At 39.3% G+C, this 27,217-nt stretch overlaps 1 long non-coding RNA gene across 1 annotated transcript; it reads right to left on the reverse strand.

Annotated features, from left to right (window-relative positions):
• Positions 1–525: 525 nt before the first annotated feature.
• LOC112541107 (uncharacterized) lies at positions 526–27,217 on the reverse strand. Its single transcript, XR_015793912.1, has 3 exons — positions 26,940–27,217; positions 13,868–14,127; positions 526–13,250 (listed from the first exon to the last, which is right to left on the reverse strand). It is a non-coding gene; the product is annotated as an uncharacterized LOC112541107 (long non-coding RNA).

Here is a 27,217-nt window from a genome sequence, read left to right on the forward strand (position 1 = left end):
CTTTATGATAAAGGACAGTCCTTTATTTCAGAAAGCTATCCTTTAGATTTATTTACAGTATTTTTCAAAAACTCACTTTTGTCCTTTATTTTGGTCATTTAACTTTTACTATACAAATGGTACCACTTAATGCACAGTCTTTCACATTCACATGAAAAACATGGAAATTGAATTAAAAAAAAATTACACATACAGATTGATTTTAGATATTTTAATTAGAATATATGTTTTTGTAAAGTGAAAGATTCTATGGAAGAAGGTAAATAATCTACTTTTCCACATCTTGGTTATAACATGTATAAATGCCATTATTTTAAAAGATGGGAGTCATATAATAGTTGCATGAGGCACATCTTAGTTCCTTATTTATGTTCATTCACTTGCATAAAGGTACAATGCTTTCAAAATTCAATAATCCCAAAACAGGAAAGGTGTAGATTTTGAGATACATATTTCTTAAAGAGTATAAAATACCCTTTGGGGGTGGAGCATGTGTTAACCTTTTTAGAGTATAATTATACCAAAACAAATTTCCTGCAATCTCGAGAACTAATGTTTAATAATGTTTGTACATTCCTCAGGAGCTATTTTAAGATTAATTTAGAAAACAGCAACGAAGAACAATTTGATATTCAGCCACTGTAGTTGGACTGCAGTCTACTTGCCAATGTAAGACCAATCTCTTGTAATGATAGTTTCATCAAACTCCATTGCCTTAAGCTTTTAAAATAAACTCACCTTAATTCAAAATTCTAATTACAAAACTAAAACATTTATCTTTGAAAATGCTGTAATTAGATAACTTTTTCAGTTAACTCTCCTTCCAGATTAAAGGGAGGATCTCTTCATTAGTCCTTTTGAAATACATTGTTTTTGTTCTTATATTCATCTCATACATTTCATTTTATTATACGATGAATTTCTACAGTTCTGTTTTATGATAAAAAGCATCCATGCCTTTTTATCATCTTATATGTTGTTTTAATATATTGCTTTATTATACATTTTACTTCTGTTTTTACTGTAAAGTATTTTGAGATGTTTACAGTTTGACCCAGCCCTTCCGGGTATGAATGCTGGAATTTCCTGGCCCTTTTAAATGAATTTTTTTAAAATTAAATATTCCGTGTTATTTTAATGTATTATTTCTTAGGCATTTTATTGTTCTTCTTGAAGCAAGATGCTTGAAGATGCTTCAGCAAAGGAAGCAATAAACATATTTTGTATATAATTTGATTTTAATGGGAGAAAGTTAAATGTGAACTTGACTTGGGATGGATACTACCTTAATATATGTCTTGGGTGTGCAGTTAAAAAGATCTGCTATTTGGCAATGGGAATAGCTCCTCTATACTTGATTGGAAGTGAAGCTGAGGTATTTTTTAAATATCTCCAAAACTGCCTATAGAGAAGTGGAGAGGGCTCTAAAAATTCTAAGTTGCAAAAGACAACTTTATCCTCAAGATATGTTGGATTGTAGCTCCCAAAACCTTTTGCCACTTTTCCTGACCCTGAAGGCATAATGGTACCTATATAAATCAGAGTCCTACAAACTCCTGCAGTTATCATCCTCCTATTCAGTCCCATGCCTTAATTACCACCAAACTGAAACACATAAGGAACTTAACCAAAATCAGTTGTTAGAGAAGTGTAAAAAAAAAAAAAATGGAAACCCTGAAGATGTCCATACTGCTGATTCTCTAATGAATACAACCACAGTTCAGTCCCACCATCAGGGAGGCTGCTCTAAAACTTCCAATTTGAGTACTGGGACATATGAAGTTAACTTGACATGGAATGTTTTAGCCTGTTCTGCTCCCATAACACCAAACCACCTGAGACAGTCCCAGAGGTAATTCTTGCTGAATGATATTTGGGTACCTCATATGAACTATAGTTATGTTGGAATATATGATGTTGCAAATGAAGAGACACCACTTTCAGCTGCCTGTTAAGAAAGTCTGGGGTCTTTTTTTGCAAGAGATCTTTGAACACAAGACAGTGTAGCTGGAGAACTATGAGTCACCAAGTAACTCCTAGCTTGAAAGATTCCCATGATAATAGGGCCTTTAGTATTCTAATATCCACCAAATTACATGCAACTCCCTTTTCATCTATTTGTTGTCAACAACTTAGCAGCCAAGTATACAACTAAATGCAAGATTATCTCAGAGTTTCCTTTAACAAGGCTTATTGAAAATGAATAGAGTAAGGTTACAAAAAACCTAGCAACTGGATTGCTATCGCTTTAGAATCCAATTTTGTCCCTCAGCTTGTTAAGGTGGAGATTTTTAAGTGAACAGGTAAGGTTAATCATTTGCCTGGTACTTGAGGAATGCAAGTGACCAGGAGTAAATCTCTCTCCAGCTACACAGCCAAAAATTGGGAGCCAAAGCTTTCTCCTAAATAGTAATTCCTTCTCACAGGCTGCAGCCCCAAACTAATGATTCTTGGCATTTCCTTGAAAACTAAATATTAGTACTGATTTCTCAGACCTAAATTCAGAGCTGAATTTATCATGAGGTTTCAATGCTAGGTTGGGCCTTGACGTTTTTTGCATTTTCAATTCTAAACCCAATAGGCTACCACTGTTTGGACTTCACCATTCTAAAGGCTCAATTATTTCAAATAGTTCAATTCACTATCTGGAAGGAGAAACAATTTTCAGGAGAGGGATAGGTGCCATTATGATTGATTATATCCCATAAAATGCCCACCAGTGCTATCAATTTTAGAGTAAATTTCTATGGCAGAATTACACTTAAGGTACAGTACAAACCACAGACCAGGAGGTAGGTTTATTATACAAACTATACACTCCCAGTATGTTAACTCTATTAGTGCTGTGACAAGTGACAATGCTACAAGTGACAGGAACAAGTTTCCCTTTTCCCCTTAACAGTAAAGGCAATAGTAGCAGAATTATTTCTCTTAATTGATTATGTGCCATCAAGTTGGCGTTAGCAACCACATAGATAGATTTTCTTCATAGCGCTGCCCTAAGCTGGTCCTTCAGATCTTTCAATGGTGCATCCATCACCACTGCAGTTGAGTCCATTCCACTCTTCTTCTCTTTCCTTCCCCCTTCCCCAGGTCTTAATGTTCTTTTAGCTTACACTTGGCCCTATATTTTCCTCCAGCCTCCATATTTCTGTAGGTCCTGCTGCAGATTGAAGTAGCCTGATAATTGTTCCCTTTTACTGAGTTGATTCTTCATCTCCCAGTCTTTATCAGTTTGTAGGAGGGATGATAAACAATTTCTTGTTGCTGGTTTTGGCTGGTCTGTGTCTTTTGAAGGCTGTTAGGCTCTGCTACTTCTTATCAGAGCTGGATTAGCTTCAGAGTCTCGTTGCTCACTCCACCAAAATGTTGATGTTCAGTTTTGCTCCTTCATAGACAACTAACTTCTTGAGCTCTCCAAATTAAGTTTCCTTCTCTCTTCCACCGACATCCACACCCTGTGCTTTCAGCATTTTTAAAAAGCTCTCTGTAATACAGGTACGGTTTTTTTACTCTCTTGAAATCCCAGAGGACACAAAACCATAAGGAAGGTAAACTGACATCAGCAGCCCTGAGTCTTTTCTTTCACACTTTCTATTCTGACATTGATCATTTTCCACTCACTGGAAACAGCACTAATAGTCTGCAAGCAGGTCCAGAAAGGCTTGGAGAAGCCTGCTCAAGTGCAGAACCCCCAAATTAAGTGGAATACCAAGTTTGCAGAAGCAATCACATAGTCATTGAATACACCCAAGCATTCCACCTTAAACCATCTATGGGGGATGCAAAAGATTTTATGAAGCTCCAAATATTTAATAAACAATCTCATGCAGTACTCCCTAAAGTCTCACGTTACTTCTGGCTAGAAAATCACTTCAAGATTATCCAAGCCTTGGTTTCATTAAAAATATGCTCTGGCCAAGGCTAGAATAATGGATTAATGTAGGGCCATCAGGTGATAGTAAAGACATTTCTCTCAGAATTTTTTTTGTGCTCCTCTGAAAAGAAGGGACAGTACATAAATACTGTAAAACAAATAAAAAATATCTGGTTTATTTGTAGTTTAGGGCAGTTAGAATATTGTAAATATTCTATTGTACATGTATATCCCTTGCCCAAGGTAAGGCAGGAGAAAAAACTTCTCTGCAAAAAAAAAAAAAAAAAACCCTATTAGTATTGGGAATATGCATGTAATGAAACAGCAACGAACATTTGTAACGCTGTATTATATAGGTTTCATTATTCTGAACTGCACAACTTTCTCTCCTCATCCCAAACTGTACTGTACTGCTACTAAAAGCTCAAGGTTGGAGCTGGTAGCCCTTGAAGATTGCATGGCCAAACCATATGAAGAAGATGTATCCTTTTTCGTTCCTGAAACCTGAGGAGCTTGAACAGCTCTGTAACATTCCTATTCCAGGCTATATCACCAACAGGGGTGTCAGTGGCACCATCAAAAGTCAAGAGGGTGGTGGCAATTGCACAATCAAAGACCCAACCCTTTTTACACATGGACATAAAAAGGGGTGGGTCCTTGATTGTGTAGTCACAACCATCATCTTGATTTTTTTTTACCCCCCCTCTCCCAGACAAACATGCCTGGTCACAAAACTATGCAAAACTGATTTTATACATTATATTTATATGTGCTATCAGAACTGAATTAACTTGCAAAATTTTTTGAAAGCAAACCAAAGATACCTTCTAAAGAAAAAGAACAAAAACAAAACAAAAATGATGGATACCAAGGATTTATTTCTTTTATCTATGGTAACTGTTGTCACTATGGATTTTATGAACAGAATTTAGACTAATATATGATTTTTACTTATTACTGGTATGTAGAATTTACAATGAGCTTATCATTCTTTTTTCCCTCCATTAAAATGAGAACCACCATGTTTTCTCATTTGCTGAAATTTAGCACAGAAGTAAAACTAATGCCAACTTTAACCACTGTTAGTGGGAACAAAGGGGTTTTGGCCAGTTAAAATAATCAAGGATAAAGCTTTTCCAGAAATGGCTTCAGCCCAAGTGGTCTTTTTTACCCAAAGAACAGTATATCTTACAAGGATTGTCTGGCTCAATAAAGAACAAGTAAACTTGTTTTCCTAGAAAGCAAGATTTATATAATTAACCATTGCAGTAAGTTTGGACCATATAACGTTTGAAGTTAAAAAAATATTGCTTTGTCTGTGGTCCTTTACATCTACTATGTATTATTACTATACTTTGGACATTCTACTGTTTCTGAAATCATTAAAAATGACTGGAAGAGATTTTTTTTTACCATGTTGATACTTCTTGCTATTTTTTCTTTTCTTCTTTCTGTCTCAAGGCAATACTGTTACTGTAAAAGGAAAAAGCTCGAAGAACAGAGGAGAGTGTTGAACAATACCTGAGAAGGCCCAACATAAATGCTAGCATCATTGCACAGCAGCCCCTAAACATCACTAAGCACAGCAATCGTTGCAATATGGCGACTGCATAGTGGGAGCTCCACCACAAGTAATTGTAGCAAGGTAAATGGACCCAGAACATCGGCTCTCCACCTGTCACAGAACACTGAAGGCTGATTCAAAGACACCAGAGTTCAGAGTTCAGTTTGGCTAAGAAACTGCTGAGATCACTTTAGGCCTATCAATCCATCAGCCTAAGCTGCATAGCTAACCATTGCACATAGCAGTCATTTTCATGATGTGGCTTAAAGCAGTCCCCCCCCCCCCACCTTTTAAAAATTATTTTTACTTAAAACAAAGGTGTAGTTTCAAAAAAAAAAAAAGGTAATACCTATAAATGGACAGATAATTACTGAAGTTATACAACTAATGCTCAATATAACATTAGTAAAAGATAAACCATATCAAGCAAAGTACATTGAGATGTTTTCATATTACAAAAGTATACATTTTAGCTTAATATCAAAATCTCCACTATATTATTATTTATAAATGTTTAAAAAAGAAAAAAGGGAAAGAAGACCCTTAAAAATAATATAAATATTTAATTTCTGACTTCCTCCTTCTTTGTACTCTAACTTTTGCAGTACCTATTGGCATAAACTTTAGAAACCTAAAAGCACCCTTCTTACACAGAATGTCTTGAAGAACAGCTTTCAGCATCTCCAACCAGCCAACACCCCTGAACGGTACCTTGTCCGGGAAGGCTCTCTTAAGCTACCATTCTTTCAGTACAGCAGTTCAACTCTGTACTTCTTTGGCTGTTCATGCATGGTTTCCACTTTGCCAGTACTGTTGGCATGGGTATTCTTTATTCAGCTGGCACTTTTCATTGCCTCCCTGCCTCTAATATGAACTTAGCGGCTGTTTCAGTGGCAGCAGCTCAACACTGAAACTTGATATATTTTTTGCTGTTCACGTGCAATGAGTTTGCAATACATAGACTAAGGCAAAGTTCCTTAGTTAGCCGCTTGCGTTCTCAATGCCAGAAGGAAAATAGCTCAAACGTGTAGCAGCTTACAGGCCCAGGCGTGCTTGCTTCCAGCAATCATTGTAGCTGCCCTTTTTATTTCCATTTTAGCTACTGCCTATCTTCTGTACCTAAACCTAACTGTACATTTAGTTCAGTAACACAACCTGGACTTCAGGAGCGCACTGTGCTACTTAAATATATGAAATCTCTTCCAGCTTGCAAAGGAACTTTCTTCATTGACTATTTGCTATGTACCGAGGAAGGAACATAGTTTGATGGGCATCATGCTGGGTACTTACAGTACCAGCTCATGTTTTTTGCTGTTACTTCAAAAATTTCAGTTTATATGACCCCGTCTTGAATTAGTAGTGTTTACAGTATAACTTAATTGAAAACCTATATAACTGTAGTATAAATGTTGTTATTCTTATTCCTGTCCATGGTATCAAAAGAATTACACCTAGAAAAGTCTAGTTCAGAAAGCCACCTGCTTCTGTCCTCTTGTGTACATCTAATGTAAAGCTGAAGTAATGGGGTTTGAAAGATTTCACAGGCACAGCATAGCAATTCACAAGTCTAAAGAACACCCATGCGTGGCACTCACTGCTGCCTCTAACAACTGGCCCACATTAACTTATCTGTATGCTCTCTAAGAGTATGAACACAAATTTAATCTTCAGAATACCCTTTGCAATTACAGCATGGAGCCATGAGAGTATACACTATGTTAAAAATTGAAATTATAATTGATTGATTTTGTTGCTTTGGTTTCTTTTTTTCCTTCTGTTCTGTATAAACAAACAAACAAACAATCGATATATCTAATTATCTAAACTGTATAACAAACAAAACTATCTTTTAATAAAGCCTACCCCCCACCTCCCGGACATACCTCACACATTATCTCAGCAATTTCACAGTATTTCTCCATCCTGCAACTTCTTCCTATAGAATATCACAGAATCTTGCAACTTTGAGGAGCAGTTCTTGTCTGTTACACGCATACTGGCAGGCAAGAGTTTTCAATACTTCTTAAAAGTTAAAGAACAGAAATTTGAAGAGAGAGATTTTCCCCATGCATAACCAAGATAATGTGACTATTCTTGCCCCTTAACATATACTACTATTGATTGATTACCTGACTGACTTATAAGGTTTGAACATCACCTTTAAAAACCAGGTTCCCCAAGTCAGCTTATGGCAGGCTAAGATCACCAAATAAAATTCTAACCTGTTAAAATATGTAATGATACAAATTTACTATAATCCTTAATAGTAAAAAGGCAGTACAATAAAATAAGCACAGACAAATGAGTAATTTCTCATTTCTAAACAGCAGGTATGTTTAAAATCAACATATGAACTGTTTAAAATGCCTTGAATAAAAATGTCTGTTTGGTACTGAAAACTCAAAGTCTGTTCCAGACAGATCTCCTTGGTGAAGGCACCCAAAAGGTACGGTTTAAGTGGGAATGAACAGTTCAGTGTAATGCTCATGTTAACAGAGAACAGGATAAGGCTGCAAATGCTGAGATACAAGGAAAGCTTTGAAAGACAGAGCTGTTTGTGTCATATGCACTTTTCCCTGAACAGCAATGAAACAACACTGCTCCATTGGTAACCCTGAAATAAGATTACTATTCCATTCTGAGTTGGGGAGGAATCTTTGTTATCTCAGGCAATGAAATTTCTTGGGCCATCTCTGCTGACGATGTCACGTCAGGCTTAGATTTAATTCAGTGTGCTTGTTTTTACTTTTAAAGCAGCCCATGGCTGGGACTGGTATAAAAATCTTGCAAAGGACGTTGGTCAAAAGACAGCTTTGATGGCCTTCAGAAGGTTCTACATGTTCTCCTTAAAGAAGATGGGTGTTAATTGAGTTCATTATGAACAGCATAAGTCATTCTGTTTTAGAAGCGTTATTTGCTTCAATGTTTTCATTGGACTGACGTAAGTTTATAAGCTATCTACAGATGTGAGATTTGAATATTCAAAATATAAATAAAATAGTAAACAGAGGATTTTTTATTTACTTCATTTTGGTGGACATTTTCTTGTATCCTTTATGGTCCTTAATGGAACTAGATCTACACGGAGGGAAGTATGCAGTGGGGTACTTCAAGGTTCTGTCTTGGGCCCAGTGCTCAACATCCTCATAAATGACCTAGATGAGGGATTGAAGGGGCGCTCATCAAATTTGCAGATGACACAAAGCTGGAGGAATTGCTAACACGTCAGAAGATAGATTCACAATTCAGAAGGATCTTGACAGACTTGAGTATTGGGCCCTATCCAACAAGATGCAGTTCAGTGGAGAGAAAAGTAAGGTCCTGCATTTAGGCAGGAAAAATCAAATGCACAGATACAGGATAGGCAGTACCTGGCTCAACAGTAGTGCCTACGAGGGGGGTCTAGGTTTCCTGGTGGACCGCTGCTTAAGTATGAGTCAGCAGTATGATGCAGCTGCCAAAAAAGCCAACCTAGTCCTGGGCTTCATCAACAGAAGGGTAGTATCAAGATCAAGGGAAATGACAGTACTGCTCTACACCACACTGGTGAGGCCACATTTGGAATACTGCATTCAGTTATGGTCACAATACAAAAAAGATGCTGGGGCCCTAGATAGAGTGCAGAGAATAGCAACAAAGATGATAAGGGGTCTGGAGGCTAAATCCTATGAAGAACAGCTAAAGGAACTAAGTTATGTTTTGCTTAACTAAGAGATGACTGAGGGGAGATATGATAGCAGTCTTCCAATACTTGAAGGACTGCCACAGGGAAGAGGGTGTCAATTTATTCTCCACAGCACCTGAGGGTAGGACAAGAAGGTAGAAGCTTGTCAGAGGGAGATCCAAACTGGAAATAAGGAGGAATTTCCTGATAGTGAGAACTGTTAAGCAGTGGAACAGCTTGCCTCCCCGAGTTGTGGGTGCTCCATTGCTGAAAAGATTGGACAACCATTTGTCCAAGATGGTATGAGGACTCCTGCCTTGGGCAGGGGGCTGGACTAGAAGACCTCCAAGGTCCCAAACAGCCCTATGATTCTATAATTCTATCTATTCCACTGCTAATTTAATGAACAAAAGACTTACATAAAAATCAAATGCATCTACCATTAAATGTCAACAGTCTGGATTAAAAAAATCTGTGAAGGCTACAGATACCTTAGGAAGCCATAGAATTAAATAGAAGGATTTTTAATGAATCCACAATGGAATTATTGTATATGCAAGAATGTGTATCATCTGGAAAACAAAGGAAGCAAATATCCCTTCTATACAGCTGTGTCTACAGGATCTTGCTGTTTTTGTTAAACTGACAAGAGCAGTGTCACAGCATTATGCTGCAAGCTCTATTCTTTTGGGACATGTGTGCGTGCTGCAATGCATGTAGAAAAGGATGGGGCTTGCACTGAGATCTGCAACACTGCTTTTGTCAGTCTGATGTCCCTTGTTCCTCCTCCCCCATCCTAGGATGGTGCTGCTTCTGTAGCATTTCCAGAGCAGCTATTCCATTGCTCCCTCCCATGCTTTTATTCCCTCCCCCTAATACTTCTTTCTGATAAGGAGGGTTAAAGATGTTACAAGCTTTTTGCATCATACTGCATATTACTCTTCAACAATTATTTGGAAGAAGTACTTTGAACCTTGCATGAACACAATGCCTCTCTGCTATTCATTAAAACCACTGGTCTTGTTTCAGTCTTCTGATCTAGCCTAAAAAAGTACAGCTGCTTCAAATCACATGAATTGACTCCTTAAAGCTGCTTCACCTTTTTTCAGATGACAAATCCGAAAAAGTGTATCGGTTTTAAGGGACATTCTTCGGGAAGTACAGAATTGCCACCCAACTCCAGATCCAAACAACCTTATCTAATGTCCTCTCACAGATCACAGACAACAACTTCACCTGAAGCATAAATTTAAATTTGGATTTTCCCAGGCTGCAAGAAACACTTTCAAAACTATTCTAAACAAACAATTCAATATAAAATTAACAGAAGCATCGACAAAAAGAAGCTAATAAAAATATGGAAGTATTTACATCAGATTATAATGCACAAGAATAATAAAATAATCACACACACACACACCAATAATATTCTACTTTAATTTTAGGAACCCATAAATGTTTATTCAGTTTTCCTATATTTGTGGCTCCTTGCTAGATAGGAATTTATTTTCAAAAGAATATAGTGAGAATTTTAGCATACTGTAATTTCATTCTATGTTGTTTCCCATTTGTTTAAACCCTGGTTCTTGTTTTATCATATTCACGCATATTAACACAAAAATGTACTTGCGCTAACAAGAAACTAGGGACTGAATAATTCTTTTAAAGAATCTCCTAAGTTACACATATGCTATATTTTTAATTGTCTCGTGTAACGCACCCATTTTTGGATTATATAGTTAGTTAGCTAAGCCTCAACTGCCAGTACAACAGAAATCTTTTTTTTAACTTGAAAACAGCCATTCAAACAAGTTCAGGGTACTTATCTAATTCAAAGAATACATACTTCTACAGCTGTACAAATTATTCAGCTAAATTTGCTGTTGTATAAGTGCTCGAGCATTATGGTATAAACAAACATGTAACAGAATGCAATCCTATGAGCAGGAAATTAATGCAATCATCAAGAATGGTAGAATAACAAATAAATAGATGGCTATAACCATTTTAACATAAAGCTACATTTTCCCATAAAAGCACCAAACACAACACATATTTACCAAGCCATTTTTATCACATTCTGATATAAAATCCAAGAAGCCAGGCATTTAGATCTGCGCATGAAAATCAATGCAGTCAGCCTTAGAAAATTAGGTATATTAGAAATCATTTGATAGCACTCTATTGTTGCCATTGTAATCACTGTAATTTTCATTGGTAATAGTGCTTCGTGATGAAGTAGGGTTCTCACAGAATCATTGTGAAAGGTACCGGAAGAATCAGGATATAGCATCTGGTTGTAAAAACCTCTTCAGATTCAAGTTGGCGTTATATTTTTTTCTTGAAAATTTATTAGAGATTCACATCATGCCATTTTAAGTGGAAAAGGTGAAAGCAAAGTAATTTTGTTCTATGAATTATTCATAATTATTCAGACTGGATAAGATTACCATCCAGGCACTGATTTCGCTGACAGTTTCTTCTGCTGAGCTTCCATTATGCTTGTCATTTTTATTTCTTTTATCTGCGATCGCTTTCTTAGTCACTGAACTCGTCCCTTAGGGCTTGCTCTTCACAAAAAAACAGAGTGTTTCAAATCAGCAAGAATGCAGACGGTGTGCATCCTGCCTCACATCACAGTTCTCCATGAACTACCTTCCCTCCACCCCAGAGCATTTTGAAACCCACGTCCATAGCGGTGCCTTTCTGATTAAGTCTTTTATATAATTAGGTCTTTATATCTAGAGGTATAGATAGGAGAAAAAGCAGAAGACAAAAAGCATAATGCACTGAGAAAGAGTTAGATTTTTCCTGAAACAACATCCCAGGAGTCCAGGAATGTGGTGATCCTTCCTTGGTTGTCAGTGTGACCCATTCTAGCTGCATAGCATCACGCAGAAAGAAACCACGGTTAAGGCAGGCTGACTTCAGCACTCTTATTTCCAACATGACGCGGACAAGGAGTGCCCTCGTGACACGCTAATCCATACAAATATACCCCAAAGCCATTAATAGCTGCTGAGGGGAAAGAGAAGGTAAAACAAAGTCAGCAGCGCTTGGGACCGACTGCAGTCCCAGAGGTGCTCCACTTGATGGCTGGTTGTGTCCCTGCTAGTCGGCTGCTCCCCTGTATCCATCCAAAAGGACTGGAACGGACTTGGATCAGGGAGCCTGCTTTGCTGGTCTGAGCTTTTGCTCTAACTGATCTGAGCGACTGTGGCTACCTACAGGACCAGGACTAAGTATTACTCTGGGACCTGTAGACGGCTTCCAGGGCAGAAGAGCTGAGGAAAAAAAAGAGGAGAAGGGGGAGAGAAGGCCCCAGGCAGTGACAGGTATCGTCTCCTTTCTCCTGTTCTTGCAGGTATCTATCGCAGTGGCATAAGCAACGGTTCACATGCAAGGCAGAAAACGAATCATTCTTCACCAGAGGCATTTAGGAAAGAGGCTCAGTTCAACATCGCTGCTAATGTCAGAAGCCTACATCCACATTCCAGGTGGTCTGCTGCTCCTGCACTCTAAGAAAAGCAGAAATGTGCAGTACATTAAAACAGATGGACAGTTTTTCTGCCATAAAAATAATAAAACCTATGCTGCTCTGTGCCCGGTTCTAGGCGTCTGCTTTGCCGCACTGCGACTAGAAAACTGCAGCAGGGAGAGCTCTGGCACTTACAGTAATGTAGAAAGCAGCAGCTCTGTGACAAAGCAGTCAGCTGACTCACACTGTTATAATTCTGTGTCCTCTAAAAATAAGACTAGTTTTGAAGGTAGTGCCAGAAGGATGACCTGGCATTCCGAACTTGGTTCTCAAAAAGTAATTACAACATAGCTTGTGCTTGGAATTCCCCGTTTTTCTTTAAATTTTATGAGCTTTGTGGTTTTGAGCTTTTTGAACAGGGTGGCTTGTTTTCTTTCTGTTAAGTGGAAAAAGCCTGGTCTTGCTGCTTTGTATTAATTCTTGGTGTACAGAATTGTTTGTAGTATTTATAAGGATAACAAGGGTTAGCGTTGTAAACCAGAGGTACACCAGAAACAGGCAGGGTTTTTTTTTTAACCTATCATCAAATCTGCCCTTTTCTCCAGAACACAAGGGTGGCCCCCAGAATCCATCAAAAGGTGATCAAGAAATTGTAGTTTTTCATGATCTGGAAGGAAGAAAATCAGTAAACACACAGGGGTAATTATATTAACTGTAATTTTAAAAAATCAGTTTAATTAAAATCTAAACATAACAATTGTCCTGGCCTCACCCCTTTTTTGGTATTCAGCTATTAGCCCTTTGAGGTAGTCCAGACAAGCAGCACAACCCATGAGCACTAACACTACCTTTACTGTAAGGTTACAGTAACAGAATCTTGCAGGTCTGAAAATACATCTCTCCCCCCTCATTTACAGCCCAAGAAACAAGGGAGAGTCCCTTCTGAGACGTCTGCCGCAGCCCTATTCCTTCTGTGGGTGAAGGTACCTCTTATCTGACCATTGCCTAGACTGCAGCTCCTCCTCCTCCTCCTCCTCCTGTTTCTCAGACATTCTCACAGACCATTACATCAGCCTGTAGCACAATGGGCCAAGGGCATTCTTGTGCTAGGGCAATAGGTGTCACGTAGAATATTAACCAATGCTTCCCAAACTTTTTTCCTTCATTACACAAAACTGCTTACTCGAAGGAGGGTGCTGGTGGGTGCGTGCTGTGAGTGAAGGGGGGAAGGAAGGTGAGATACATGCAAACAAAGAAAGGCCAGGTTGGGTGGGGGAGGCTTACCCAAGCGACTTGCTACCTCCCCTGCTGGCACTGACTCTGCTTGCAGGAAGCCTTCAGGGAAGGTTTCAAATGATGATCATGTGATCGTGGGACGCAGCAACCAGTCTTAAGTGTGAGCTGGTCGCCAAGCACCTGAATTTTGTTCACGTGACTGCAGGGGTGCTGCAACAGCCAGAATTTCGACGACCGGTCATAAGTCTCTTCCTTCAGCACTGTCATAACTTTAAAAGGTCGCTGAATGGTTATAACTCAAGGACTACCTGTATTATAAAAACAATATCACTGTATCATCTTTATGTCATTTCAACAAATTACCATTGGTAATTTCACTGATTTTCATCTTAATAGGAATACTTTGGGAGATTTTTGAATATATTTTATTACATGTGGCAATCTTTAAGTCAATTTAAATGGCCCTGTTGTGATGGGTAATGGGTTCGTGTGTTGTTACCCAAAAAAAAACTACTTTTACCCAATTATGAATAATTTACCCTGGTTTGGGAAGCACTGATATAAACTAAGAAGAACCTAATTGTTGCCTCTTTAATTCTGGCACTCAACATGCATTCCTTCCAAATGGGGACTATGCAACAAATTTCTTATGGGACTGTCTCTTTGCTATTGTCTTTACCCATCCTACCCAATCTGGCAGGAGGAGCATGCACCTGGTACCATTGGCTAAGGAATGTTCGCTGGTGGGGCCCAGAAGGAGAGCCTTTCCTGCCATGGAACGTCATCCCCCCTTAGATTAGATTAGCCCCATTCCTGCTGGCCTTTCATAAGGCCTGAAAACTTGGTTTTGTGCCTGAGCCTAGCTATGCTGATAGTTGTTTGATGGTGCTAGGCTGCTATGTGTTTTATTTTTTATACAATGTATTTTATCTATTTTATTGTAAGCCATCTAGAGTCACATATGTGAGGTGGGCAGCTACAGAAATCAAACAAACAAATAAGATTAGAAAACTGTACCCTAAACAGCTTCCAGTGTTAGTGCTTTTGGTCATCAAAACCACCTGGTTTTTCTAACATCTTCTATTTCTCCTATAGTTATGAGCCCCCTTGCACTTATAGTACATTATAAATATAGCATATATTACAAATTGATTGTGACACACAACATACTTATCCTAGTTATGAATCCATCTGGGGGGTTCATATAATATATTGAACAATAAATGTATCAAATCTGGTTGCGTTTCTTCAAGAAGCTAAGCTACCCAAAAGGAGATTAAGATTCACACTGACCAAGGTTCTGCAAATATATCTCCTAGGTTTTCACCTGTCTCGTTAAACATGTGGGGTGAACCCAGTCAAAGTATTGCTTTTGTGATTAATGACAAGTTACTGCATTCGTGGAATGCAAGTAAAGGATTAACTGGACATTCCCTTATAAGGAAAGCAGCCAGAAACCTACAAAAACTTGGACAGAGAAAGGTTAAAAATGACACCACTGACAGATGGGAAGAAGAGGAAAAGGGCATCTGGATTTTATAAAACAAAAGAAAAAGGAAGACTGGGAGCCCTTGTGACAATCACTGTATACTTAAGCACCTGGGGAAAGTTTTGTTGATCTATCTTTACGAAGAAGGGTCTAAAAATGATACCATCTGTTCTTACAATGTTAAATAAAGTTGTAATGGTTCATAATCAATTGGTCCTCTTAATAAATAAGAGACAGACTATAATACTTCCCCCCTCCCCAACTCTCTAGATTATATAGAAGGGATCTTTGTATATACCATAAGCTTTCATAATATCTTAAAAATAGTATTTGTTTTTTTATTAATTTTATACTTTGAATTAACCAATACAGTGGAACCTCGGTTTACAAACTTAATTCGTTCCGTGACCTGAAGGAAATTTCCCCATAAGGTTCAATGTAATTACCGTTAATCCGTTCTGGCGTGGAGGACAGGGAGGTGGCTATTGCTTGGAGGGAGAGTCCCCCTCCCTACGACCATGTGTCGGGGCGGAAAATGGCCGCGGACCACGTGTCAGGGGCGGAAAAATGGCCACGGACCACGTGTCAGGGGCGGAAAAATGGCCGCGGATCACGTGTCAGGGGCGGAAAATGGCAGTGGACCACGTGTCAGGGGCAGAAAATGGCCGCGGACGTGTCAGGGGCGGAAAATGGCCGCAGACGTGTCAGGGGTGGAAAAATGGCTGCGGACCACGTGTCAGGGGCGGAAAATGGCCGCGGACCATGTGTCAGGGGCAGAAAAATGGCCACGGACCGTGTCACGGGAGGGAAAATGGCCGCATATCCTGTTCGTACCCCGAGGCGGAGTTCGCAAACCGAGGTAAATTTTTGCGGCCGGAGCTGGTCGTAACCCGAAAAGTTTGTTAACAGAGGCGTTCGTAACCTTAGGTACCACTGTATATGTCAAAATGACTGTATTAGCTACAATTTCTATCCTGTTTTCAAGTCCATGGTGCATTCCAGTTACTAAATGGGCCAAAACTATTCTAATTTAGAACAGTATATATTATTAGCATTCTACTGTGAGATATAGAGTGCCAGTCTGATGTAGCGGTTAAGGCATCAGACGGGAGACCGTGAGTTCTAGTCCCACCTTAGGCATAAAGCCAACTGGGTGACCTTGGGCCAGTCACTCTTTCAGCCCTAGGAAGAAGGCACTAGCAAAGCACTTCTGAAATCTTCCCAAGAAAACTGCAAGCACTAATCCAGGCAGTTGCAAGTAGTCAAAAACTGACTTGAAGGCACAAAAACAAACAAAAAAATTATGGCCATTGGTTAAATGAACTCTACATTAGAGCTCATACAGATGTCAGTTACATGAAGATCTTAAGCTAAGATTGGTGGAGTTTTTACAAGACTGTTCTTGAAGGTGATGATTAGCAAGGTATTGGAAACAAATCCAGCCTTTTGCCACTGCAGCTCTAAAGTAGGAGATGGGAGTGGAAGTTCACAAGCTCAAACATTTTTTAGCAGAGGAATCAACAGGGATGGGGCTATATACAGTGCATTTGGAAAGTATTCAGACCCCCTTCACTTTTTTCAATTTTGTTATGTTGCAGCCTGATACTACAATCGTTCATTTTTTCCCTCATTAATCTACACTCAGTACCCCATAATGACAAAGTGAAAACAGAATTTTAGAAATGTTTGCAAATGTATGCAAAAAGGAAAAACTGAAATATCACATTGGCATAAGTATTCAGACCCTTTGCAATAACACTTGAAATTTAGCTCAGGTGCCTCCCATTTCTCTTGATAGTTTCTGAGCTGTTTCTACACCTTGATTGGAGTCCACCTGTGGTAAATTAAATTGATTGGACATGATTTGGAAAGGCACACACCTCTCTATAGAAGGCCTCACAGCTGACAATGCATACTGTATCAGAGCAAAAGCCATGAGGTCAAAGGAACTGCCTGCAGAGCTCAGAGACAGGGCACAGATCTGGGGAAGGCTACAAAAAAATTTCTGCTGCACTGAAGCTTCCCAAAAGCACAGTGGCCTCCATAATTCTCAAACGGAAGAGGTTTGGCACAACCAAGACTCTTCCAAGAGCTGGTCGCCCGGCCAAACTGAGCAATCGGGGGAGAAGAGCCTTAGGAAGAGAGATGACCAAGAACCTGATAGTCACTCTGACTGAGCTCCAGAGATCTTGTGTGCAGATGGGACAAAGTTCCAGAAGGACAACCATCACTGCAGCCCTCCACCGATCTGGGCTTTCTGGCAAAGTGGCTAGACGGAAGCCTCTCCTTAGTGCAAAATGCATGAAAGCCCACTTGAAGTTTGCAAAAAAGCACCTGAAGGACTCTCAGACTGTGAGGAACAAGATTCTCTGGTCTGATTAACCAAGCTTGAACTGTTTGGCCTCAATTCTAAATGGAGGAAACCAGACACCGCTCATCACCTGCCCAATACCATCCCAACAGTGAAGCATGGTGGTGGCAGCATCATGCTGTGGGGGTGTTTTTCAGTAGCAGGGACTGGGAGACTGGTCAGGGTTGAGGGAAAGCTGAATGGAGCAAAGGACAGAGATATCCTCAATGAAAACCTGTTCCACAGCGCTCAGGACCTCACATTGGGCCAAAGGTTCAACTTCCAACATGACAACGATCCTAAGCACACAGCCAAGACAACACAGGAATGGCTTAGGGACAACTCTGTAAATGTCCTAGAGTAGCCCAGCTAGAGCCATGACTTGAACCCTATTGAACATCTCTGGAGCGACCTGGAAATGGCTGTCCACCGATGGTCCCCATCCAACCTGATTGAGCTTGAGAGGATTTGCAAAGAATGGCAGAAAATCCCCCAATCCAGGTGTGCAAAGCTTGTCATGTCATACCGAAAGACTCGAGGCTGTAATTGCTGCCAAAGGTGCTTCAACAAAGTACTGAGTAAAGGGTCTGAATACTTAAGTGCATGTGATATTCCAGTTTTTTCTTTTTAATAAATTTACAGACATTTCTAAAATTCTGTTTTCACTTTGTCATTATGGGGTACTGAGTATAGATTAATGAGGAAAAAAAATGAATTTGAATGATTGTAGTATCAGGCTGCAACATAACAAAATTGAAAAAAGTGAAGGGGGTCTGAATACTTTCCAAATGCACTGTATATACATATATTGACCATGACTGCATTTAAACTGTTTCTGACTGCTATATATATATTGCTGTATCCTACATACATTTATAGGTGCTGTATATGTGTATGTATATACATATATATATATAATTGCCATATGTGCCTTCAAGCCTTGGCAAGATTTTGGAAGTGGTTTACTATTGCCTGCTCCCTAATGCTCAAAGAGAATGACTGGCCCAAAGTCACCCAACTGGTACATGCCTAAGGCAGGACTAGAAGTGCATACTAAATCCTACATATTAGCCACTTTGAAAAACATTTTACTGTGAAAAATTGTGATATAACTGATCTATTTATGCTCATTCTGTAGACTCATTCTCTTCATTTTCTCAATTTTCTTTCCCTCTTTTTTGGGGAAAAGAGACTAACTCTCCATGTACAACCTTTATAAAACTGTGTCAGTGGCACTGTTGTGAATGCAGTAGCCTGCTTGCCAAAGTGTAAACTGGCAACTTGATATTCCCAATCAACATCTTCACGAGGGAGAGATGTCCATTGTCATATACATAAAGACAGAGATTCCCAGCCTCTTCCTGTGCTCATTTGGTGTAGTGGTTAAAGCATCAGGCTAGAAATGGGGAGACCATGAGTTCTAGTCCCATCTTAAGCACAAAGCCAGCTGAGTGACCTTGGGCCACTCACTCTCTCAGCCCTAAGGAGGCAACGGCAAACTACTTTTGAAATCTTACCAAGTAAACTGCAGGGACTTGTCCAGGCAGTCACCAGGAGTCAGTCAATCTCTGTGTGTGTATGTGTGTGTGTGTGTGAGAGAGAGACATTTTATAACTAAGGGAGAACTGCAGAATATGAACCAAGGCTGAGAAAAGCACAAGGCTAACATAGCTCCCCATCAACCCCAGATTAAAGTTTGGAACATTCTTCTGGTACTAGAAGTAGGTAAAAGTCTAAACAGGAATCTCCATTATGTTCTTGGTTTATTCTTCTGTGTTATACAAGTCTAATATTCTTATTTGTTTGTAAAAAAAAAAAAAAAAGGAAATTGAATGTGTAATCTCAGCCCTTTATCCATTCATCAGGCTGTGTATGAAAATATTAAATTTTGTCTAGATTTTTTTTGTAAGTTCTAATATTAATTTGAATCATTTAACTAGTCCCCTTTTTAATGAATTTTGGGGCAAAGAACAAGCAATTTGTGGCAGACTAGTACCATCTTCTGATTTTCTTGGAGCATGGAATTTTCTTTTGTACATTTAAATAGTTGGGTTCTAGATAGCTCTTGAGTTTTTCAACATTGAATGTTCACATTTTTAATACTAGATAATAATACTTTCTAATACTAGTTAGAAAGAGTGGTTAAATTTTATCTTTTCTTCTTTTAAAATAAAATCTGAATTTATTCCTGGTGAGATTAGTTTAGTTTCCAAAGAAGGAAGGAAAGGATCTCATGTCTGTATGCTACAGAGACAAGAAACTGTAATATTGAAATTAGTTCTCCTTTGGCATTTTTACCTTTCAATCATGAAGGTAGCACAGAGGGTGAGGGTTCAATCACTTGTGAATGCCAGGGTCTGGGGGAGCTGAATATCAGATGAAACAACCCCCCTGGAATATCATCATGCAGCAGCAATGAGAAGGACCAAATATTTACCTCAAAACAGGATAAAGGGCCAAGTTGTGAAGACTTATAGGACTTCTGGGAGAGAAGTGTGAGATTTTCAGCCTTCTACTCTACAAACTTAGCTACATGGTGGTTCTGTCACATGGTACTTGCTGTGGAATTAAGTGGATACCAGACAGCAGTACATGCAGTTTCTGAGACTTTGATTTCCTATTGTCAGTGGCCTATAAATATCTTGAGGCAATCATGATCAGAAGGAACACCACGATTTAATGGCAAAGGACACCCACAAAATGAAAAGGGCATATATTATCTCACCAGAATGTGCAGGAGCAAAGACAATCAAGGCAGTCATTGAGGTGATGCAATGTGAACAGTTCATGGACCAACTGCCTGAACAGCTCTATGATCAAGTCTTCTAATGGGACCCAAGTCTATTGAGGAGGTGGGAGAGATGGTTCAGAAACTAGCAAATCTCAGACTTCAGGAGGCAGTCATTGTAATTACTTCAAGACATTTTTGAGGTGTGTGTTAACCTGGTCAATGTTTTCCCAAGGGCTACATCACATCCAATGCCAATTTCACCATGTCAGAGCACTGGCTACACCATGTCAGGCACCACCTGACCCCTACCCACCTCCCCAACCCATAAGAGACAAGCTTTTTGACAAATCAGCCTCCCAATATTTCAAATACGGAGTAAATCTCAAGAACTGCTGTCCCAAAGTGAAAGCCCAAGTAAACCAGGTTGAAACTAAGTGTCATGAGCCAGAGAAACTTCCCAATACAGACTTCTCTAAATTCAATGTGGATCCTATTTCACCCATGAGGCAGGTGGATGAAACAGTGGATGGATGTGCAACAGTAGCCTGGAAGGTACTGACATCATGTTCTCCAGTGTGCATGCCTCATTGTCAACAACCAACACCTGGTCACAGCATGAGTGCAAAAGCTGCTAGTTAAGCACCTTTTCAACAGAAAGACTGGAAAGCGAGTGGACATTTGTGCTGATGGAGAATGGTTCCCGTGCCATGCTATTTGAGAGGATTTAGCAGAACATGTACTGTATGAAAGACCTTCCTCTCAGAACATGGCTGGGTTATCAGCCTTGCCTCCAATGTCCCTAGACATCTATCTTCTACAGTATTGTTGTATTTTCAGTCCAAAGATACGAAGAGTTCTGTGTGCATGTTCAGTTAAATGTGCTCACAAAGCTTCATGATCAGTAACACTGAAAAAGCATATTGCCCAAATACTGGAACCCTGAAAGGATGTTGAATTCCACTTACATATCACTTTTCTTTTTTCACTGAATGTTTGAGGATTTAAAAAACAAGGATATTTCAGATGAATGCTCACTTCTTAACCTAAAGCAAATTTGTGCAGGTAAACACTTGTATAGGACTACAGGATATGTGTAATTCTATACATATTTATTTTAAAGTTTTGCTGGAAACTATTTACTTCGGAGTAAACATGTGCAGGACTGCTCAGTTACAGTAATCTGTTAGGGTAAGTTCCTACCCTTCCCCCACCCCCAAAAAATCTTGAAATAAGAATGTCACATCAAGCATAAATGTGTGACTGCAATCAATTCTGCAGCAAAATAACTTTCTTCTGTTGTTCCTTTCTTTCTTCTGGGTGGTCATGTACTTAAATGGTTATTTTGTTCAGTCATCACAGGCTTCTGTTTTAATTTATTAAGCTATAAAAGAAACATGGCATCCTAATTTTCATAGAACAAAAAGGTATTGCTATATTTATGTATCTGCATAATCTTTAAAAAAAATATGAAGTAAGATGGAAAAAGGAGGAAATCAAGACATTGTTTATTTGATTATATCACTGAGTAAGCTGGAAGGAATTTGGTTGATATTTTTAAATTCTTTCTGTGAAAAAGATGGATCCTGGAAAAGGAGTAAGCCAGGATCCAAGAAGCCTTAATACATTATACACACTCTGTGCCATGGTTAATACTGGTTCCTGCAGGAAATAATGATCTCTGCTCCCACTGTAAATATTGTGATAGACTGCTGTTTTTTTTATAAGCTTCACAGTGGGACTATCTGGGCCTGCTTTTCCAAGCCTTCTTTTTGTTAAGTGGCTTCTTTTTTTTTTTAAATGAACATCTTGGTTAAGTTCATAAAGGCCATTTCAGCTGCTATTTAAGCATACAAAGTATGGGAAATGGGAAAAAGCCAGTATCCTAAATGCCTAATCTAACATTGGTACAGCATGACATCTTACTAATTTTTCTTCTTCTTGTGATTCAGTTGCACTGACACTTGAAAACTAATATTTTTGTTTCACTCTGAAAAACTCTATATAGTCTTCTTCCCAGACTTATCACAATTTTGGTCTACTAGAAAATTTAAATCATCTATATGGAAGTCATCTTTTATTTATTTTTTAAATTATTCCCCAAACTCTATTTGAACAGCAAAGCTCTTAAACTTTCTTAATCAATTTGGTAAATGTGCAAAACTATAAAAGTGCCCAACTGCCATATCTTACACACTTGTTATTGGACAATAGATGGCCTGGTTACCAAAATACTCTAATTAAACATTAATAACAACATTAAAGATGACCCCTTGAATATGAGTGTACACACACACACACACTACACATATTGTTTTTAGCCAGATCAAGCAGATATAGAACTGCCACACTGAGTGTTTGTGCTCAATGAACCACATGTATCTGGCTAGGTCAGATGGTAAAAAAACAAAATAAAACCAAACCAGAAAAAAGCTTTACCCTGTCAGGCCAATTTAAAACAGGCCATGTGCCAAGTTCATTTGGTTTATAAAAGCACAGAGAGACAAAACCCCAGGCCCAATTATTCTTCCAAGTGTTGCAAAACAAGAAAGAACAGACCCTGTGCCTCTTAATAAGAGACATAAATGTTTAAAGGCATTGATAAGATGATGGACTACATAATGTAGGGACTGCATAACTGTGCATGGTTACAAAAAATAATTGTAATGCTACCTGGCAATTTTTAGGCACAATGTACGTTACCAAAAAGATGGTAGAATATAAAAACAATGGTTTCAAGGGCAGACTTCAAAGAAGATATGAACTGAATTAATAAACATTTCGGATGCTCTCCAGAAATAATGGTCCAGTTTTCACCTGTAGCTGAAGTCCAAACTCAAAATAAAAGAACATGATTTGATTAGTGTAGTAAAAGGAATACACCCACACACACTTTAAAACCAGTTCATAAGGGGTTAACTATATGTTAAATGTTATGCAAGTAACATCCCCAGTGCTCATTTCTTTTAAGCAGATTTTGGGGAAGGAATCCTATCTCAAGAATCCAGAGGACCGTGATAACTACTTGTCTGCACACTGCTTTTCTGTTCCAGTTGCCTTTAGCAGTTGCTTTTTCCCCTGTAGAGTTCAAAGCAGGAGTGTACTTTGAATGCCGTAAGTAGGAAAAATACTTGGGGAAAACTGTTGGAAACAGGGAAAAAAAGTGCTGGTAGGCCTGTTCATGGAACTGCTTTTCTGCTTCTATGGCGCTGTTTGACTCCATACGTTATGCTGTTCCTGAATACGGAAGAAAATAATAATGACGCTCACTGCGCATACTGTACAAGTGTTAATCTCTAAACCACAAACGGCTTAATTTCCAAATAGTGACATTAAAATTCAACTGCTAATGCACATGCACGCCTGCTCAATAGTGCAATGTTCTAGAACTAAGTCAGGAAGCAACAAAAAGGAAATAACATACTTGATAGCAAGTAAACTATTAACTGACACCAGCTATTCCAACTGCAGGTAAAACAATAAGTGATAACACAGCACCTGGCCTTCTATAAAATTCTTCCTGTGATATAGATATTGTGATAAGTGAGCATTTTCTGACTGGTAAATAAAAATAATAAAAGCTTCTGCTGTTTGTAAGAACAGCTGACAGCATTCTGTTTAACTCCAACTTTTCATTTCAGTTGCAGATTTACAATTTGCAAGACAAGAAAGTATGCTGGAAGAACAAAGAATGGGCTACACTGACTGAAATATTCTGGCCGATTTAGCTAGACCAGCATCATTTTGATGAAGGCAGAACAATCCATTTTCAGCAAAGGCATGCACTATCCTTCCTTGCACAGGTGTTCTTCTCTCAAAAAAGAGACCTGCTTGAGACCTCCACAGAAACCTTGTTAATGGGCCTGCCAGTAAGATCTATTAGGTTAACAGGCAAAATACAGAAGCCCTTTTCTGTGGTTGATTCATTCTAATGGAAAACCTTTAGGAGTTGAGCCAGTTCCCTCCCTGTTTCTAAATGAGTCTTAGGCTGCAATTCTATGGCCCCAGGGATGAAGAATTAGGGCATTACAGTACTAGCAGCAAGGCCCTGAAAGCCAGCAAAAAAACTAAACAAAACCCTTCATGGCAGGCACATAAAACAGGGACAAGCCAATTTTTGGAAAGCCGTGGAAAAATTAGATAGTATTATTTTATATATCACCTTGTTATTGGGTGTCTTTTATAATTTATGGAAACTGTGAACTATGTAATGAATTATGTAATGAAAGGCGGAGTATAGCTATTTCATTTAGTACTGCAAAACTTTTTGCTGATGTGATATGACGGCACACACCACACTCTTCATGGAAAATATTTTTATGCTAACACTTTGGATGTTCCACATGAAATGTGACCACAATTTAATTAAACAAGGTTTCCAGTTTGGTACTGCTCACTCATTGCAACATTTACTGAGCTATAGCTATTTCATTTCACAGGGCAGGCTGTTAATGATCAATAAACATAACATTCAGCTGGGGAGACTTGCTCCAAACTTTGGGTGTTGTCATGATAAACAGAATTTGGAATGAACTATCTGGCTCATACTTCTTAGAGCGCATATTCAGTATCATCTACGAATTCAGACATGTTTAAGGATGATAGAAAAATCAGGACAATGCAACAACTTATTGCAATTATTTCTTAGATATACCAGCTGAAGAATTAAAAAGCCCAAACACCCACCTGCTTAATTAAAATAATGCTTAGCTGGACATCTGATGGATCAATGGAGACAGCCCTGTTACCCTTTTCACTCCACAGGCACCATGCCTGAAAGTCTCACACGTAACACTTTGTCCACACTGCTAACAAGCTAATTCTGTTCTCACTTAAATATGAACAGGTTTCTTGCATTTCTTGTTGCTGGGTGAGCTGGAAACTGCACGTAATTTTCAGTAGCCTAAGTGCATTTTCATCTTCACAAATACCAAGTTTCTGTTTAAATTGTCAGAAACTGAAAACATTTATGCGGTAATCTTAAAACATTATTTATGAAGCTTTTTTCATGCATTTTAAGACTTGCAAATGTAGCCACGCACATCAATTTTCCTATCGAAGTATGTGCTGGGATGTACACATATATATTTGCTTTAAGTGACAGGATTCAGTCCTTTGCGAAGTAACTGCATGAATTGGAACACTGCGAGCTCACCCCATGACTAGTAGCAACAACCATAATACTTCTGTTGATCTGCCTACTTTAGTTAGTTTCCTACATCTTTGCAAGCCTTGAAGTAAGTAGTTATAAAGCAAGGAGTGTTCCTACCTGCATCTGCTGTCATCCTACTACTCTATTTCTTGAGCCACTTTTCAAGGCATGGCACCTTTCCTGAACTGACAGCTCTATAGGTACTGTATATTTCAGGAGCACCTTACCCTGAATATTGTGCAATAAAGGCTTCGACAGGTGTATTTTGTTATTAGTGAATAGTAGATAAGGATCTTTTTTCTACACCATTTGCTGGCCTGGCTCAGTTTGTCTGAAGATGGTGCTTCAAGAGTGGTGAATATTTAGGTACTGAACTTGATGGGTTCAATGGATCTGGTTCCTTCTCTTTCTCTGGATTTTGAAAGGACAGGATTGTAGTGGTGCACAAATGCAGTGGGTGCCACTGCCAGATTGTATGGAGCAATTAATCAGGGGTGGGGTAAATTCCTTTATTGGTGGCAATGACTACTTCAACTCAAACTTGACTGTGGGTGACATCCAACTAGCTTTATCAGCAACAGGGAGACAGGTTGTGATTGCCTTCTCTCCCCCTTTTTTTATTCATTTTTCACTCTAGTGCAATAGCTATTCTGCTATTTCTTCCATTCAAGTACTCACCAGGTCCAACCCTGCTTAACCTGATCAGACAAGGTGATTGTTAACAGATCCTGAAAACTTACTCTAATGACTGATGTAGCAGTGCTATCCAGAGGAAAACTGGTGATGACCGGTTTGGTATTTTGAATTGGTAATGTTTTAAGAGAGGATTCTTCAAACAAAAATATCGTTGCAAGGCACATTTTTTTGAAAACAGTGTCTATTTAGAAGCAGGCACTGCCCACTTCAGAAACCCAATGCAGCCCTAGATGAGGAAGTATAAATAGAATACAGTCCTCTGTCCCCTTTCGGCCAGCCTACTTCCTAGAAACTTTGGAGAAGGTTTGTTGAGCAGGCTAGATTTCGTGCCAAGCGAAACGGGAAACCCTTTGGCAACTTTATCTAAATCTCCTGCCAAATATAATTACCCCTCCTCCCTCCCCCGCCTTCTGGAAAGGCTGGTAAATCCCCTCCCCCCCTTTTTTTCAGTTTCACCAAAGAAACATTTGCTTTAAATATCAGTTATCGCCCCACAGCTGGTACTTAAAATCTAAAAATGACAGGCGCCAGGGCTCACCCATGCCCGGAAGACCTGCCAGGGCATCCACAAATCGTTTAGTTGGATCTTTCTGAGGCTCGATCCATAAGCAGAAACAGGGAGTGGACCTCAGGCGGTATCCCCCTCAACTTGAGAAGCGCACCACCGAGTCCAAAATAACTTCACTCACGCCAGTGGGTTCCTACCTCAGCCGCACTAAGGGCACAAGCCGGGCGCCAAGTCTGGCTAGGAAGGCGCGCTTCTGCAGCTCTCGTCCAGCGGGAGCGCCGGCGCCACCTGCCTGTTTCGCGCGGCCACGCGCCACGCCCGGTCTTCCCTTTGCGCCTGTCAGCCAAGAGTCGCGTGGCGTTCCGCGGCCGTCTGGGCTGCCTTCCCTCTCCCCCGCTTACTTTGCTCCCACCCAAGTCCAAATCGGATTTTAAAACGAGGAGGGAGACTGGACAGCTTGGCAAGCGAAAAGTGG

This window comes from Python bivittatus, unplaced genomic scaffold, assembly GCF_059951505.1.
Source record: "Python bivittatus isolate LINGU-HERP-01145 unplaced genomic scaffold, Pbiv_v1 ctg000840_np1212, whole genome shotgun sequence".
In the NCBI taxonomy this organism is placed as follows: domain Eukaryota; kingdom Metazoa; phylum Chordata; class Lepidosauria; order Squamata; family Pythonidae; genus Python; species Python bivittatus.